We start from the raw sequence: 16,082 nt of genomic DNA, 5'->3' as shown, positions 1-16,082 counted from the left end.
TTAAATGTAGATAATACTAGTTGTATTTCTTACACTACAAAAGCAACATCTTAATAATAATTTTACCTGCAGTGACCCGCCTTGTGAATTTTCCCATAACTTTTTAGTGTCAATCATAAAAATAACATCATATTATTTAATTAAAGGACGATTTAATTTGATGTATATTTTGAGGTAGTGCACAAAGTCATGCCGCAAACAAAAAAATCTTATTCTGGCCGTAGCACTAAAGTTCAAAATATAAACTGCGGGCATCATAAACACATAACGAGTGCGCAGAGAGGAAATGTTGAGCACAAAGCACTTTGTGGGATCGGTCACCTCACTAAACCGGATAGATAGCAGCCTGGCTATCAAAGATTTGTGGTTCCCTCTATAGCAACTGAAATGTGTTAATTCTTTTATGAACACATCAATGAATGATGCATACAGCTATTATTTTTTTATTATTGGGTTGCAGAATTGCATTACATAAAGCTGAAATTGGTTTAGGTCTTGCAATGCATGGTAGAAAAAATTGTATATTCAAACTGTGGTTTTAGCTGCTATTTTTTTTCTTCAGTGAACCACTTAACCACTTCATTACTGGGCACTTAAACCCCCTTCCTGCCCAGACCAATTTTCAGCTTTCAGCTCTGACGCATTTTGAATGACAATTGCGCGGTCATACAATGCTGTACCCAAATTATATTTTTATAATTTTTTCCCACAAATAGAGCTTTCTTTTGGTGGTATTTGATCACCTCTGCGGTTTTTATTTTTTGCGCTATATACAAAAAAAGAGCAACAATTTTGAAAAAATAAAAAAAAAATTTTTACTTTATGTTATAATAATATCCCAAGTTATTTAAAAAAAAAAATCCTCGGTTTAGGCCAAAACATATTCTTCTACATATTTTAGTTAAAAAAAATCGTAATAAGCGTATATTGATTGGTTTGCGCAAAAGTTATAGCGCCTACAAAATAGGGGATAGATTTATGTTTTTTTATTTATCTTTTTACTAGTAATGGCGGCGATCTGCGATTTTTTTTGGCAGGCCTGCGATATTGCGGACATATCGGACACTTTTGACACAATTTTGGGACCATTCACATTTATACAGCGATCAGTGCTATAAAAATGCACTAATTACTGTATAAATGTGACTGGCAGGGAAGAGGTTAACACTAGGGGGTGAGGAAGGGGTTAAATGTATTCCCTGTGTGTGTTACATAGTTAGTCAGGTTGAAAAAAGACACAAGTCCATCCAGTTCAACCACAAAAAACAAAATAAAAAAACACAGTAAAATCCTATACACCCAACTTCATACCCACAGTTGATCCAGAGGAAGGCAAAAAACCCCAGCGGAGCATGATCCAATTTGCTACAGCAGGGGAAAAAATTCCTTCCTGATCCCCCGAGAGGCAATCGGATTTACCCTGGATCAACTTTACCTACAAATCTTAGTACTCAGTTATATTCTGTACATTTAGGAAAGAATCCAGACCTTTCTTAAAGCAATCTACTGATCTGGCCAGAACCACCTCTGGAGGGAGTCTGTTCCACATTTTCACAGCTCTTACTGTGAAAAAACCTTTCCGTATTTGGAGGTGAAATCTCTTTTCCTCTAGACGTAAAGAGTGCCCCCTTGTCCTCAGTGATGACCGTAAAGTGAATAACTCAACACCAAGTTCACTGTATGGACCTCTTATATATTTGTACATGTTGATCATATCCCCCCTAATTCTCCTCTTCTCAAGAGTGAATAGATTTAGTTCTTCTAATCTTTCCTCATAGCTGAGCTCCTCCATGCCTCTTATCAGTTTGGTTGCTCTTCTCTGCACTTTCTCCAGTTCTCCTATATCCTTTTTGAGAACTGGTGCCCAAAACTGAACTGCATATTCCAGATGAGGTCTTACTAATGATTTGTACAGGGGCAAAATTATATCTCTGTCTCTGGAGTCCATACCTCTCTTAATACAAGAAAGGACTTTGCTCGCTTTGGAAACCGCAGCTTGGCATTGCATGCCATTATTGAGCTTATGATCAACTAAAACCCCCAGATCTTTCTCCACTACAGACCCCCCCAGTTGTACTCCCCCTAGTATGTATGATGCATGCATATTCTTAGCCCCCAAGTGCATAACTTTACATTTATCTACATTAAACCTCATCTGCCACTTAGTCGCCCAATCAGACAGAGCATTGAGGTCGGCTTGTAAATTGGAGACATCCTGTAAGGACGTTATTCCACTGCATAGCTTGGTGTCATCTGCAAAGACAGAAATGTTACTTTTGATCTCAGACCCAATATCATTTATAAATATATTGAAAAGTAAGGGTCCCAGCACTGAACCTTGGGGTACACCACTGATAACATTGGACCAACACTAAGTGCACAAAGTGTAATTTCTGTCTGCTGCTTTGTTCCTCTGCTAGAGACACCAAGCGATAAAAGGTGACAGAGGAGGATAGCCTCAGCTCTGTTTCTGTATGCTGTGTAGAGAGGGGTGTGTCCCTTCCCTCCAATCAGATGTCAGAGCTCTCCTCACTGAGCTCTGCAGAGTATAACTTCAACTCTCCGGCCCATATTTTTCTGAACTCTGACAAGCTTTCAAATTCAGCACTCTGAATGGATATAGAGAAGAAAGGCCTGCAGATAGACAGGTACAACCTATGTAGGAGGACTTGTTCCATCTCTGTGTATCCCCTGAGACCATATGTAAGGGTCTACAACTACTTTAATGAAGACAGTCTTGGAACAGACTTACTCTCAAGCCTCGTACACACGTACAGGATTCCCGGCGGTAAAAAGTGCACCGGGAAACCTGAGGGGAAAACCGAGAACCTGCTTGGTAACTTTTTCCCCCTACACACGACCGGGTTTCCCGACAGGAAAACTGCCATGAGAGCTTTGGTTGGGAATCCCAGCCGTGTGTATGCTCAATCGCAGTGTTTCCCATAGGATAGGTAGAAAAGGCCGGGAATCCGGGGGGGGGGGGGGTCTCTTTTTTTTCTGGCAGTTTTCCTGTATGGAACACTGCGATGGAGCATACACATGTCCGGTTTTCCCAGCCAAAAGCTCTCATGGCAGTTTTCCCGACGGGCAAACCGGTCGTGTGTACGAGGCTTCACATTGTTAAAAATTCTTGCAGTTGGCCATGACATCTCCTCCTGAGAAACATCTAATCGGTAAAAAACATGTTTTTATTTTATTTTTTAGGTATTTTGTGTGAATGGGAACACAGAACAACCAGAGAGTGGGGTTTTCTCGCAAAATTAAAATATTTTTTAAGGTCATCACAAGGATCATGAATACTTTTTCATACCTGTAAGAAAATAAATGTAACCAGCATACAGAAAGGATTATTTACAGTAAAAAGCTGTGAAAGTCTAAAACTATCCTCCATGAAAGCTAAGTCTAGACAATCCAAAAGACCGCTTTATAAAAATACTAGATGTGTTTCTAAATGCTCAAAAAAAGTGGTTTTAAACTTTTATAGGAAACAATGCTGTAGAATGTAGCTCCAGGGAGTATCTGACACAACCATTGTGGATTATAAAGAAGCTATTCTATGTTAGACCAAAAATAAGCACATGAGTTGTCTTGTCTTTTTTTTGGTTGAAACTTGATGGATGCGTTTTTTTAACCTGAGTCCCTATAAAGGTCACTACAGCATGTTTGACAAAGAGTGTGACTTTAACCAGGACTGCAAAATCTGTTTTGTTCCAGCATTTACCTATTTGTGCTTTAGCATCGTATATACAGCCCAGGGCATTCTTACAGATCATCATACAGCTTAACGATAGAGCCCCACAAATGTCAATGCAATCCTTTCCACGCTATTCTTGTTCAGCAGTAGGATATACAGCTGTATGTTGACATCTGATTTTCCTTTGGAGGTTTTGGATTCACAAAGAATAATTCACATCCATAAAAGCATTGTAGACAACTGACATTACTGGGCAGATTTATGAGGCAAAGTTATTGCAATGCACTTTAATGGAGATAGAATAAGCTGAACTGCTTACACAGCTGAGATAAAAGTTACCTATTTTACTTCCAGCATGCTTTTACTAAAATGAATAGTGACAGCAAAGGGAAGGAGAATAAAATCTACCTATAAGTCTGCACTTTGTATGAATTTTCTAATACTGCAAATCTTTATTAATAATGCATTTCAATGACAATTAAAAAATACAATTACTGCTAAAGATTAGTGTATTTAAAGTGGTTGTAAACCCTGTTACACCACTTTTACCTACAGGTAAGTCTATAACAAGGCTTACCTGTAGGTACCTTGAATATCTCCTAAGCTTGTTTAGGAGATATTCCGTATATATACGCTGCTGCTGACATCATCAGCACATGCGCACTGAAGAAACGGACTTCTGGTGGCGTTTCTTCAGTAGCTTGCCGTGACCGACGGCTCCCATGTGCATGTGCCAGAGTGATGACTTAATAGCTCAGGCCAATGACAGCGCCGGACTGCTGGTGCCGTTTCTTCAGTAGCTGTGACCGGCGGCTCCCGTGTGCATGTGCCGGAGTGATGACTTAATGGCTCTGGCCAAGTAAACCCAGAAGTAACTCCGGTGGAAGATGTCTGCGCTGTAATCGGAGGGTTGACGCAGAATCAGGGCATCATTCTAAGGCAACAATTTTATAATGAGCTAGTAGGCATGCCTACTAGCTCATTATGCCTTTGTCTTGCAGGGTTTGTTTGTTTTGTTTTTTCCAAGGTTTACAACGGCTTTAAAATTCAATGTTCTTAGGAAAAATGGTTTTCTTTAAAGTAAATCTAAACCCAATCATTGAAATATCATATAAGCTTCAACATGATTATATTGTCTTAAAATGTGTTTTAAATCTTTTTAAATCTGTGGCTTTCATTCTAAAATAACTGGTGATCCCTCCGTGAAGGTCCTTGTCCATTGTTCCCAAAAGGGGTGACAACTGGGTCCCAAATGCAACTCCGTACTGTAACCCTGTCACATGTGACCTTAGTGGATACTAGAGACACCTGAACCAAGCACGAGCAAGGTCCTCCATTATTGCTAAGTCAACCCTTAGCAATGGTGAGTAGATTATGCTGGAGCAAGTACGAAACAGAAAGTGGCTGAAAGAAGCTGGTTGATGTCAACAGCATTCAGATGCAAAAAAAGTTAACAAACAAATGCTGAACCAGGGCCGGCGCTCCCACTAGGCGAACTAAGCAGCCGCCTAGAGCGCACTGCCGACAGGGAGCGCTGCCACAGCTGCTGGGTATTCTACAGAAGATCGGTTCCTCCTCAGCCGATGGTGACTGATGCGGAAGGGCTCTATATGGCTGGCTGCAGAGTGACTAGGCAGGGAGAAGAAGCAGACAGATCGTCCCCTTCGCTGCACTAAGCCAGAGGTGACCATGCTGATGTCCAGCAGGCAGCAGCAGCCGTGGGTGTCAGCTCTCTGCCCGCCCCGCCTCCCTCCCTGGGTGATGTGCAACCATTGGAGGAGCAGGGCATAGACACCCAGAATGGATCCACCCAGGCCTAGACTGGCCACACGCTGGGCCGAAGCCACTTGTCCTGGAGGAGTGTGGAGCCCAAAGCAAAGCTGATCCTGCAGCTTACCCAGCCTGTGACATGTGGAGGGAGATGGAAAGAAGTGCTCCAAGGTAGGAACTTGTCAGGTGGTGGGGGAAGCGCTGGGGATGATCTTATCACTGGTGTGTGACCCCCTCCACTTGGCTGCATCCATCCACCTAGCTGTCCACTTTGCTATATTCTCCCTCCACCACGCTGCACCCCCCCTCCCTCTGCTCTCCACCTGGCTGCACTTTCCCTCTTCTGTCCACCTGGCTGTACTTCCCCTCCTCTGCTGTCCACCTGGCTGTACTTCCCCTCTGCTGTCCACCTGGCTGCACCCCCCCTCCCTCTGCTGTCCACCTGGCTGCACCCCCCCTCCCTCTGCTGTCCACCTGGCTGCACCCCCCTCCCTCTGCTGTCCACCTGGCTGCACCCCCCCTCCCTCTGCTGTCCACCTGGCTGCACCCCCCCTCCCTCTGCTGTCCACCTGGCTGCACCCCCCCCTCCCTCTGCTGTCCACCTGGCTGCACCCCCCCTCCCTCTGCTGTCCACCTGGCTGCACCCCCCTCCCTCTGCTGTCCACCTGGCTGCACCCCCCCTCCCTCTGCTGTCCACCTGGCTGCACCCCCTCCCTCTGCTGTCCACCTGGCTGCACCCCCCCTCCCTCTGCTGTCCACCTGGCTGAACCCCCCCTCCCTCTGCTGTCCACCTGGCTGCACCCCCCCTCCCTCTGCTGTCCACCTGGCTGCCCCCCCCTCCCTCTGCTGTCCACCTGGCTGCACCCCCCCTCCCTCTGCTGTCCACCTGGCTGCACCCCTCCTCCCTCTGCTGTCCACCTGGCTGCACCCCCCCCTCTGCTGTCCACCTGGCTGCACCCCCCTCCCTCTGCTGTCCACCTGGCTGCACCTCCCCCCCTCCCTCTGCTGTCCACCTGGCTGCACTTTCCCTCTTCTGTCCACCTGGCTGCACCCCCTCCTCTGCTGTCCACCTGGCTGCACCCCCTTCTCTGCTGTCCACCTGGCTGCACTTCCCCTCTGCTGTCCACCTGGCTGCCCTTCCCCTCTGCTGTCCACCTGGTTGCACCCCCTCCTCTGCTATCCACCTGGCTGCACCCCCTCCTCTGCTGTCCACCTGGCTGCACTTCCCCTCTGCTGTCCACCTGGCTGCACTTCCCCTCTGCTGTCCACCTGGCTGCCCTTCCCCTCTGCTGTCCACCTGGCTGCCCTTCCCCTCTGCTATCCACCTGGCTGCCCTTCCCCTCTGCTGTCCACCTGGCTGCCCTTCCCCTATGCTGTCCACCTGGCTGCCCTTCCCCTCTGCTGTCCACCTGGCTGCACCCCCTCCTCTGCTGTCCACCTGGCTGCACTTCCCCTCTGCTGTCCACCTGGCTGCACCCCCTCCTCTGCTGTCCACCTGGCTGCACTTCCCCTCTGCTGTCCACCTGGCTGCCCTTCCCCTCTGCTGTCCACCTGGCTGCACCCATCCTCTGCTGTCCACCTGGCTGCACTTCCCCTCTGCTGTCCACCTGGCTGCATCTCCCCTCTGCTGTCCACCTGGCTGCACTTCCCCTCTGCTGTCCACCTGGCTGCACTTCCCCTCTGCTGTCCACCTGGCTGCACTTCCCCTCTGCTGTCCACCTGGCTGCACCCCTCCTCTGCTGTCCACCTGGCTGCACTTCTCCTCTGCTGTCCACCTGGCTGCACTTCTCCTCTGCTCTCCACCTGGCTGCACTTCCCCTCTGCTCTCCACCTGGCTGCACTTTCCCTCTGCTGTCCACCTGGCTGCACCCCTCCTCTGCTGTCCACCTGGCTGCACTTCCCCTCTGCTGTCCACCTGGCTGCACCCCCTCCTCTGCTGTCCACCTGGCTGCACTTCCCCTCTGCTCTCCACCTGGCTGCACTTCCCCTCTGCTCTCCACCTGGCTGCACTTCCCCTCTGCTCTCCACCTGGCTGCACTTCCCCTCTGCTCTCCACCTGGCTGCACTTCCCCTCTGCTGTCCACCTGGCTGCACTTCCCCTCTGCTGTCCACCTGGCTGCACTTCCCCTCTGCTGTCCACCTGGCTGCACTTCCCCTCTGCTGTCCACCTGGCTGCACTTACCCTCTGCTGTCCACCTGGCTGCACTTACCCTCTGCTGTCCACCTGGCTGCACTTTCCCTCTGCTGTCCACCTGGCTGCACTTTCCCTCTGCTGTCCACCTGGCTGCACCCCCCCCTCTGCTGTCCACCTGGCTGCACTTTCCCTCTGCTGTCCACCTGGCTGCACTTTCCCTCTGCTGTCCACCTGGCTGCACCCCCCCTCTGCTGTCCACCTGGCTGCACCCCCCCTCTGCTGTCCACCTGACTGAACCCCCCTCCTCCTCTCCACCTGGCTGCACCTCTCCACCTGGCTGCACCTCTTCTCTCCTCTCCACCTGGCTGCACTTCTCTCCACCTGGCTGCACCTCCCCTTTCGGCTGCACCTCTCCTCTCCACCTGGCTGCACCTCTCCTCTCCACTCCACCCCACCTGGCTGCACCTCTCTTCTCCACTCCACCTGGCTGCACCTCTCCTCTCCTCTCCACGTGGCTGCACCTCTCCTCTCCACCTGGCTGCACCTCTCCTCTCCACTCCACCTGGCTGCACCTCTCCTCTCCACTCCACTCCACCTGGCTGCACCTCTCCTCTCCACCTGGCTCTATCCCTCCACCTACCTGCACCCCCCCCCTCCTGTCCACCTGGCTCTATCCCTTCACCTGGCTGAACCCCTTCTCCACCTGGACCAGTTCTGGTGCTAAAATTTAATTCATTTTAATTTTTGTTTGGGGGGGGCGCAAGTAGCTGGTCTCGCCTAGGGCGCAAAATAGTCTAGCACCAGCCCTGTGCTGAACACAGTATTTTTTGGAACAAAACACAATTGTGCTTTAACAATGGGGTTTAGATTTACTTTAAAGGAGTTGTAAAGGAAAATGTTTTTTCACCTTAATGCAATCTATGCATTAAAGTGAAAAAACATCTGCTGCTGCCGCCCCCCCCCCCCTGAGCCCCCGTTATACTTACCTGACCCCTCGAAAGTCCCGCACGGACCCGATATCCTCTTCGCCTCTTAGCCATTGGCTGTTGCTGCTGTCAATCACATCCAGTGACGCGGCGCGCCGAGGGGCAGGGCCGAGTGATACAGTGAGGCTATGGCCACTCGCTGTATCACGGGAGCGCGCCCGCAATTAGTGACCACCATGCGAGCTCTCGCATGACTGTGGTAACTAATTGCGGGGAGAACCAGAGACAGCCGCCGAGGGACCCCAGAAGACATGGATCGGAGGCACCCTGTGCAAAATGAACTGCACAGTGGAGGTAAGTATAACATGTTTGTTATTTAAAAAAAAAAAAATTCCTTTAGTAATCCTTTAAAGAGGAATGTTGCTCAACTTATTTTCCAATCTGAGTTGAGTTGTACAGGGTTTGATCGTACTGTAAATTCACAGCTCCTCTGAGACTCAGTGGAGACCTCTCCTTCATCCCTGGTATGGAAATAACAGGTCTAGCTAAGCTTTAAAGGTGAATTCAAGGTATATTATATATTGACATTGGACGAATGTAACTATGTATATACAGGCATACCCCGGTTTTAAGTACACAATTGGGTTTATTTACTAAAGCTGGAAAGCAAAAAATCAGGCTCACTTCTGCATAAAAAACAATGAGCTTCCAGGTTGTATTACCAGTCTTAATTGAACAAGCTGGGGATAGAAGCTCATTGGTTTCTATGCAGAAGTGAGCCTGAGTTTGCACTTTCCAGCTTTAGTAAATAAACCCAATTGTGTACTTAAAACCGGGGTATACCTGTATACCATACATGGCCTGGAAGCCCTACAAGCTGGAAATTACTGAAGTAGACTCCACTACTTCATTAGCTGAGTGGCTGGCCTGATGCATTGTGAGCAAAGGAGGTTGACTGCTCAGCATGAGCACCATTGAGAGAATGCTGTGCTTTATCTGTATGCAGAGGTGGCTCTAGGCTTTGTGAGGCCTTAAACAACACTTAGACATGGGGGCCCCATTGATGCCCATAAGGGGCAAACAATTCAAGCAAATAAAATTGGCTGCAGAAAAATGCACGGATCTAGCACACAGTGATTAAGCAGAGGCAAATTAGGTGGCGGTGAGTGTGAGGCCTTAGGCGACTGCCTAATTTGCCTAATTAAAGAGCCGCCTCTGTCTGTATGAATGTAAAGCGTTCTATGATCAGACAGGCACAGACGTGCATGGTGACATCACACTCTCCACCTCAACCAATCAAAGAATGCTTTAATTTATTCAGAAAATGCAAACAATTCTCTGAATGGTGCCCTTGTTGAACAGCCGACCTCCTGTCTTCACAGTGCATCAGGCCAGCTGGCTTACATGAAACCCGGAAACAAGTGGAGATCACTGAAATATCAGTGTCTACTACTACAGTGATTTATAGTTTCCAGAGGCATCGATCAGGTATGGTGTACAGTTTACATAGTTACATTATTGTAACTATGTATAAAATATCCACACCTGGGTCCAGATTCACAAAGGACTTATGACGGCGTATCTCCACGTACGCCAAGTCCGAATGTGCGCCGGCGTATCTACGCGCCTGATTCTTAGAATCATTTGCGCTTGAATTCGGCCAAGATACGAGCGGCGTAAGTCTTCTATGCCGTCTTTGGTGCATATTTACGCTGGCCGCTAGGTGGCCCTTCCGTTGATTTCCGCGTTGAATATGCAAATGAACTAGATACGCCGATTCACGAAGGTACTTGCGCCCGGCGTATTAAAATACGCTGTTTACGTAAGGCGTCTGATCGGCATAACTTAACCCCTTATAAAGCAGGGGTAAGTCATGTTAAGGTATGGATGTCGGAAACGTCGGAACAGTGTCGTATTTTATGTCGTTTGCGTAAGTCGTACGTGAATGGGGATGGGAGTAGGTTACGTTCACGTCGACTAAGCATTGAGCCGGCGTAATTTAGGGAGAAAATTTGACGTGATACTGAGCATGCGCGTGCATGCGCCATTCATTTACGTGGGGTCACGATTCATTTCCATACAACACGCCCCCTACCAGCCTACTTTGAATTACGCGGGTTTACGCCGGCCCATATACGCTACACCGCCGTAACTTCGGGCGCAAGTTCTTTCTGAATACGGTACTCGCCTCACTAAGTTACGGAGGCGTAGTGCATATGAGATGCGCTACGCCCGACTAAATATATGCCAATCTTTCTGAATCCGGGCCCTGGAATTCTTCTTTAACTTAAAGTGTAAGTAACCCCCTATCATTTTCAGCCAAGGAAGCTGCCATCTTTGCCTCTGTTTAATCTACAACTGCCATGATGCTGCACATGTGATCAGTTACGACACCAGCCATTGGATGGTTTGACAGTTTGTTTGAGAGCACAAAAAATGGGAGTGTTACATTTCCAGCACATGCCGGAAATGAAACTGTTTTACGGATGGGTTTACTTCTGCTTTAACCATAGGTATAATCTACTCATGACTTCTCCATATATTCCTGTGGAAGGTCCACTAGCGTGTGCAAGACTCAAATTTGTTGTGTGATGATTTTTAAATGATGTTGATGTGATAAAGGGAACCTGGTAGGAAAGAAATATGGGAACTGACATTGGGAGACTTGTGTGGTATCATCAGCCTTTATAATATACCTAACTTAGAACATGCACACCGGTGGTGACGATTGAAAAGTCGAAATTGTACAATGTGTGCTTGCTTTGGGTCATTGACTCACTAGGCAGCAAAACTGGAAGCAGGGTGGCAGCCCTGGAGTCTGCTTCATTTAACAATAGTGAAGTTGCACTCTTTTGTCTTAGCAAAAGTGTGGTGAAGCTTTACTTTGTAAAGAATATCCAATAATGTGCAAGGGAAATAAAAAATAAAAAAGCTTTTTATTTGCCTGTGCTTGGATGATGGAAATCAGCAGCACTTCCCCTAAATTACTAAGCTCTGGGGAAATGTGAGCAACTGCATGTGCACAGTCTATTTGCTTTTAGTAAATCAACCCCAAAGTATCAGAGTGTTAGCATAATAGCTAAGCAACCAGCATTTGTACAATGAGAAGTCAGAAATGGCAGCTTTTATGTGTTTTCTTTTTCAGAAATGATTTCCTTTAAAAGCTGAACTCCAAGATAGCTAAGAATTATCTAAACACAATAGGTCTGTGTATTCTTATTTGATCCTTGGCGTCCCTTGTATATTTCTTTCTGATATCTGCAGTAATCCAGCACAAAAAAATCCTGCATTTTGTCTCAGTTATTTCCTGTAATAAAGACCGGTCGCTGCTGCTCTTTCTCCTTGTGCAGGGTAACTGGTCTTGTATCCGCTAGACATGTGCACAGAATTTTTTTTCGGTTTTTTTTGTTCTGTTTCGTATCGTTCCGTAGGTTCGTTCCCGTTAGTTTTTCGTAAGACGCCCGTTTTCCTGTTCGTTCCCGTTCGTTTTTCGTACAACGCGATTTTTTCGTATTCCGATCGTTTCGTATTTTGGTTACCGTTTTATTTTCGTACATGCGGGATGGTTCGTTATTCTGTTTAATTCATGTTCGTTACTTGTTAGACAATAATTTTCGTGAATTTTCATCATTTTGTACTTTCGTAAATATATTGCGGGATTCGCGGCACTTTCAACACGCGGCTCATCCATATTAACTATTGTTAAGCCCCATACACTTGGTCAGACTTTTTTAACAACAAACATAAAAACGATCGTTTTACCGAACGTTCGTTCGTTTTTAAACTCCATCAGAAAACCATTTTTGGGTTCCAGGTTCAAAAGTCTAGCCAACTGATCTCTCCCTTCAGACGAAAATCCACAGAAAAGTTTATTTGGCTTTTCTGTACTACTGTACTCAGCACAAAAGAGAAGCTGCTTCACTAACTAACTACACTCACTGCCCATTCAAAAAAAATGAAAATGACATCTTATAACAAAAGATTTGCATTCTGTATTTTGAAACCAAATTACGAACAGAAAGAAGGAATTCAGAATACAGAATACAAATCTTTTGTTATAAGATGTCATATGAACATACAAACAGAAAAAGGAATCAAACAAAATACAGAATGAAAATCTTTTGTTAGATGTAATTTTTTTGTTAGACTGAAAATCAAAATACGAACAGAACAAGGATTCAAACAAAATACAGAATGCAAGTCTTTTGTTATAGATGTCATATTCGTTCTTTTGCCGTTTTCGTTTTGTCGTATTTTCATCGTATCGTTCGTTCGTATTTGCAGTTGTTCGTTATGCGACTCATTCGTAATCCCGTCGTTTTCGTATTTTGGTGCTTACATTTTTTCGTATGTACACATTATTCTGCGGGTACGAAAATGAACATTTTCGTACGAAAATAACATTCGTACGAACGGGAATGCACATATCTAGTATCCGCCCCTCCTGTAGTTTTCTGAAGGCACCCTGTAGTGGGTGGAACCTGCTGGGCCGCTCTGCTCTCTGCACAGGCTACGTGTGTCACACTGATGATGTCAATAGCTACATTTGCAAGGTGATATCTAAATTTGCAAGGGCATTGTGAGCACACAAAGTGGCTTTGCAGCTTTTGTAGCTCTTTTGGAATGTATTTAAGATGAAAGTTTTCGTGCCCAGAGATTAGCCTAAATTCCCGCATGATAGTTCCTTTACTTCCTTTTGTTCATCTTTTTTTCTTCTTTCTTTTTAAGGAAATCTTGTGCAGGTGGGACATATGTTATCCTAAAACCAGTTAGGACATCTAGATTGGACATCTCTAATAAGGTGTTGATAATTGAATTTGCTAATAGGGGTCATTTATGTTGCTTATCTCTGTAAGCGGTGTTATTAAGTCAGTGAGGAAGTGCATATCAGTGATTTATTGTCACTAAAGCTATCGATGGGGAAATGTCTCCTTTCTGCTTTCCCTGTTTGCAAGGTTATGCCATGTTTACTTTGTAACTACTTGCAAACAAAAAGAACCTTGCAAAGAAGTGACAATTATATACCGTATTTATCGGCGTATAACACGTGGCCGGCGTATAACACGCACCCCAATTTTAAGGGAATTTTCTGGAAAAACAATTTTTTTAAGATAAGCAGCAATGTACAGTACCTTAGGGCTTCTAAGCAGGCTAGTAAATTACGTGAAATATATGCAATATTAAATAGGATGCATACCAAATACCGTATTTATCAGGGTATAGCGCGCTCCTGCGTATAGCGGGCACCCCTAAAGTTGCCCCGAATTCCTGTGGAAAACAGTTTTTTTGTACTTACAGTTTTGGTGTCTTGTGCGGCGTCCATCGGCGGCCTCGTCGGGTCCGGCGTCCGTCTGCGGCTTCGGGTGTCTTCTTCGTTGGGTCCGGCGTCCTTCTGCGGCGTCCTCGCGTCCTCCCCGCTCGTTTCCCGCGCCGAGTTTGAATACTGCGCCGACATATACAGAGCGCAGTACACTCGTGTATTGTCGGCAATGCTCGGCTACTCTTGTGCTGACGTCCTGTACGTCCAGGACGTCAGCGCGGGAGGAGCCGAGACTGCCCGACAATACACGAGTGTACTGCGCTCGGTATATGTCGGCGCAGTATTCAAACTCGGTGCGGGAAAGCGGGTATCGGCGTATACTGCGCACCCACGATTTTGCCCTGATTTTCAGGGCAAAAAAGTGCGCGGTATACGCCGATAAATACGGTAATTCGTGCAATAGTGTGCACCAAGTGAATATATGACAAGTGCTCCTCCACAACAATGAATAAAATAAAATAGGTCCAATCACATTCACAAATGATTTTTTTTTACAGTACCTTAGGGCTTCTAAGAAGGCTTCAGCAGTCTGTGGTGAAGGGGAGGGTGAGGAAACCCTTAAACGCGGGCCACGTTGTGGTGCTGGCCGAGAATGTAGCGTAGTAGCGTACCTATGGCATACCTCGGAGGGGAAGGAGGGGGCCGAGCGCCCGCCGGAAATCACCGCCGTAAATCACAGAGCCGTCATCTCCACTCGGCTCTCACTCGGCTGTCACGTCACACACGCACAGTCCCGCCTCTGCCATCGGCATTGGACCATCTTCTGTGACAGCCAGAACACTGGTCCAATGCTGGTGGCGGAGGCGGGACTGTGCGTGTGTAACGTGACAGCCGAGTGAGAGTCGAGAGGAGATGACGGCTCTGTGATTTCCGGCGGGCGCTCATCCCCCTCCTTCCCCTCCAAGGTATGCTATCGGCGTATAGCGTGCACCCGTGATTTTCCCCCTATTTTCAGGGGAAAAAAGTGGGAAAAATTGGATGAAAGAGAAAGAGAGAGAGAGAGAGATCGATCTCAAGTGGATCGGATAATTTGTGCTTTTGCTTTACATAAAGTCATATGCCAGGACTGGTTATTTATATTCATTTTTAATTATTTCTAGATGAGTCATACTGTATCTGTTATTTGACAAAATAAGTATGATGTAGTGACAATGGAAATATATTGCTGTACCACTGTACTGCAAATCAATCTTGCAGAAAATAGCCTGCCTTGAAAATGATAGGAGGCTTATGTAATTGGTTTTATTAGATATATTTTTTTAACAAAAAAAAAATTCTCTCTTCTTTGTCCTACATAAAGGTTAGTCCAAACTAGCATTTAATTTAAAATCACCAAATTACTTTTTACATCCCCTGGGATTAGACCCTAGAGTTCCTAGGTCAGCATCTATCCTGATCATTACAAAGCTGAGTATAGTAATCTTGGACTTACTGCTGCACTCCCCATAACGAACATAGAAATCAGCAGCTATAGTGTGACCCCCTTCCCCATAAAGATCATGTGCAGACCTGGGAACTTACATGCGATACAGATACAAGAAACCCATGGATGATTCTTACCCACTGGCACCTACATAAAATAGAAAATCATTTTTAACTGGTCTAAGGCCAAAATTTTCTTTTGTTCAACCAACAGGTTAAACAAAAGACAATGAATTGAATCCTTCCCTTGGAACTATTGTGTTCTGAGAGGGGGGAGAGTTCTCTGCCATCAGAATACACCCTTCAGCACTGTGCGCTATAGCCAATGCCACTGTTTGAGCACACATTTTCCAATGGGCTGGTTGTACAGAAGTCAATCAAGAGATTATTTTCAACCAGCCTGCCCATAGATGGATCGAAGTTTGGTCGGTCCCTGCTGAACTGTCCAAATTTTGATCCATTTATGACTGGCTTAAGTCTTATCCACTTGCCATCTGGAAGGCTTACCCCGCTTCCTGACCAAGCTATTTTTTGAGATGTGGAAACTGCGTTATTTTAACTGACAACTGTGTGATCGTGCGACACTGTACCAAAATACAATGTATTTTTCCCCACAAATAAAGCTTTCACTTGGTGGTATTTGATCACCTCTGCAGTTTCATTTTTTTGTGCTATAAACAAAAAAACAAATGAAAATTTTGAACAAAAAACAATACTGTATTTCTTACACTCTGCTATTTAACAAATCCAATATTTTTTTTAAAAAAATCGAATTTCTTCATCAATTTAGGTCAAAATGTATTCTGCTACATATAA

At 46.0% G+C, this 16,082-nt stretch overlaps 1 protein-coding gene across 1 annotated transcript in view; it reads right to left on the bottom strand.

Annotated features, from left to right (window-relative positions):
• Positions 1-16,082, bottom strand: part of ROBO1 (roundabout guidance receptor 1) — a 1,468,549-nt gene that overhangs the window by 1,217,828 nt on the left and 234,639 nt on the right. The window lies entirely within an intron of this gene.

The sequence above is a fragment of the Rana temporaria genome, chromosome 2, assembly GCF_905171775.1.
Source record: "Rana temporaria chromosome 2, aRanTem1.1, whole genome shotgun sequence".
NCBI lineage: Eukaryota > Metazoa > Chordata > Amphibia > Anura > Ranidae > Rana > Rana temporaria.
The sequence above is the reverse complement of the archived record's forward strand: the minus strand, read 5'-3'. Positions and strand labels throughout refer to the sequence as shown.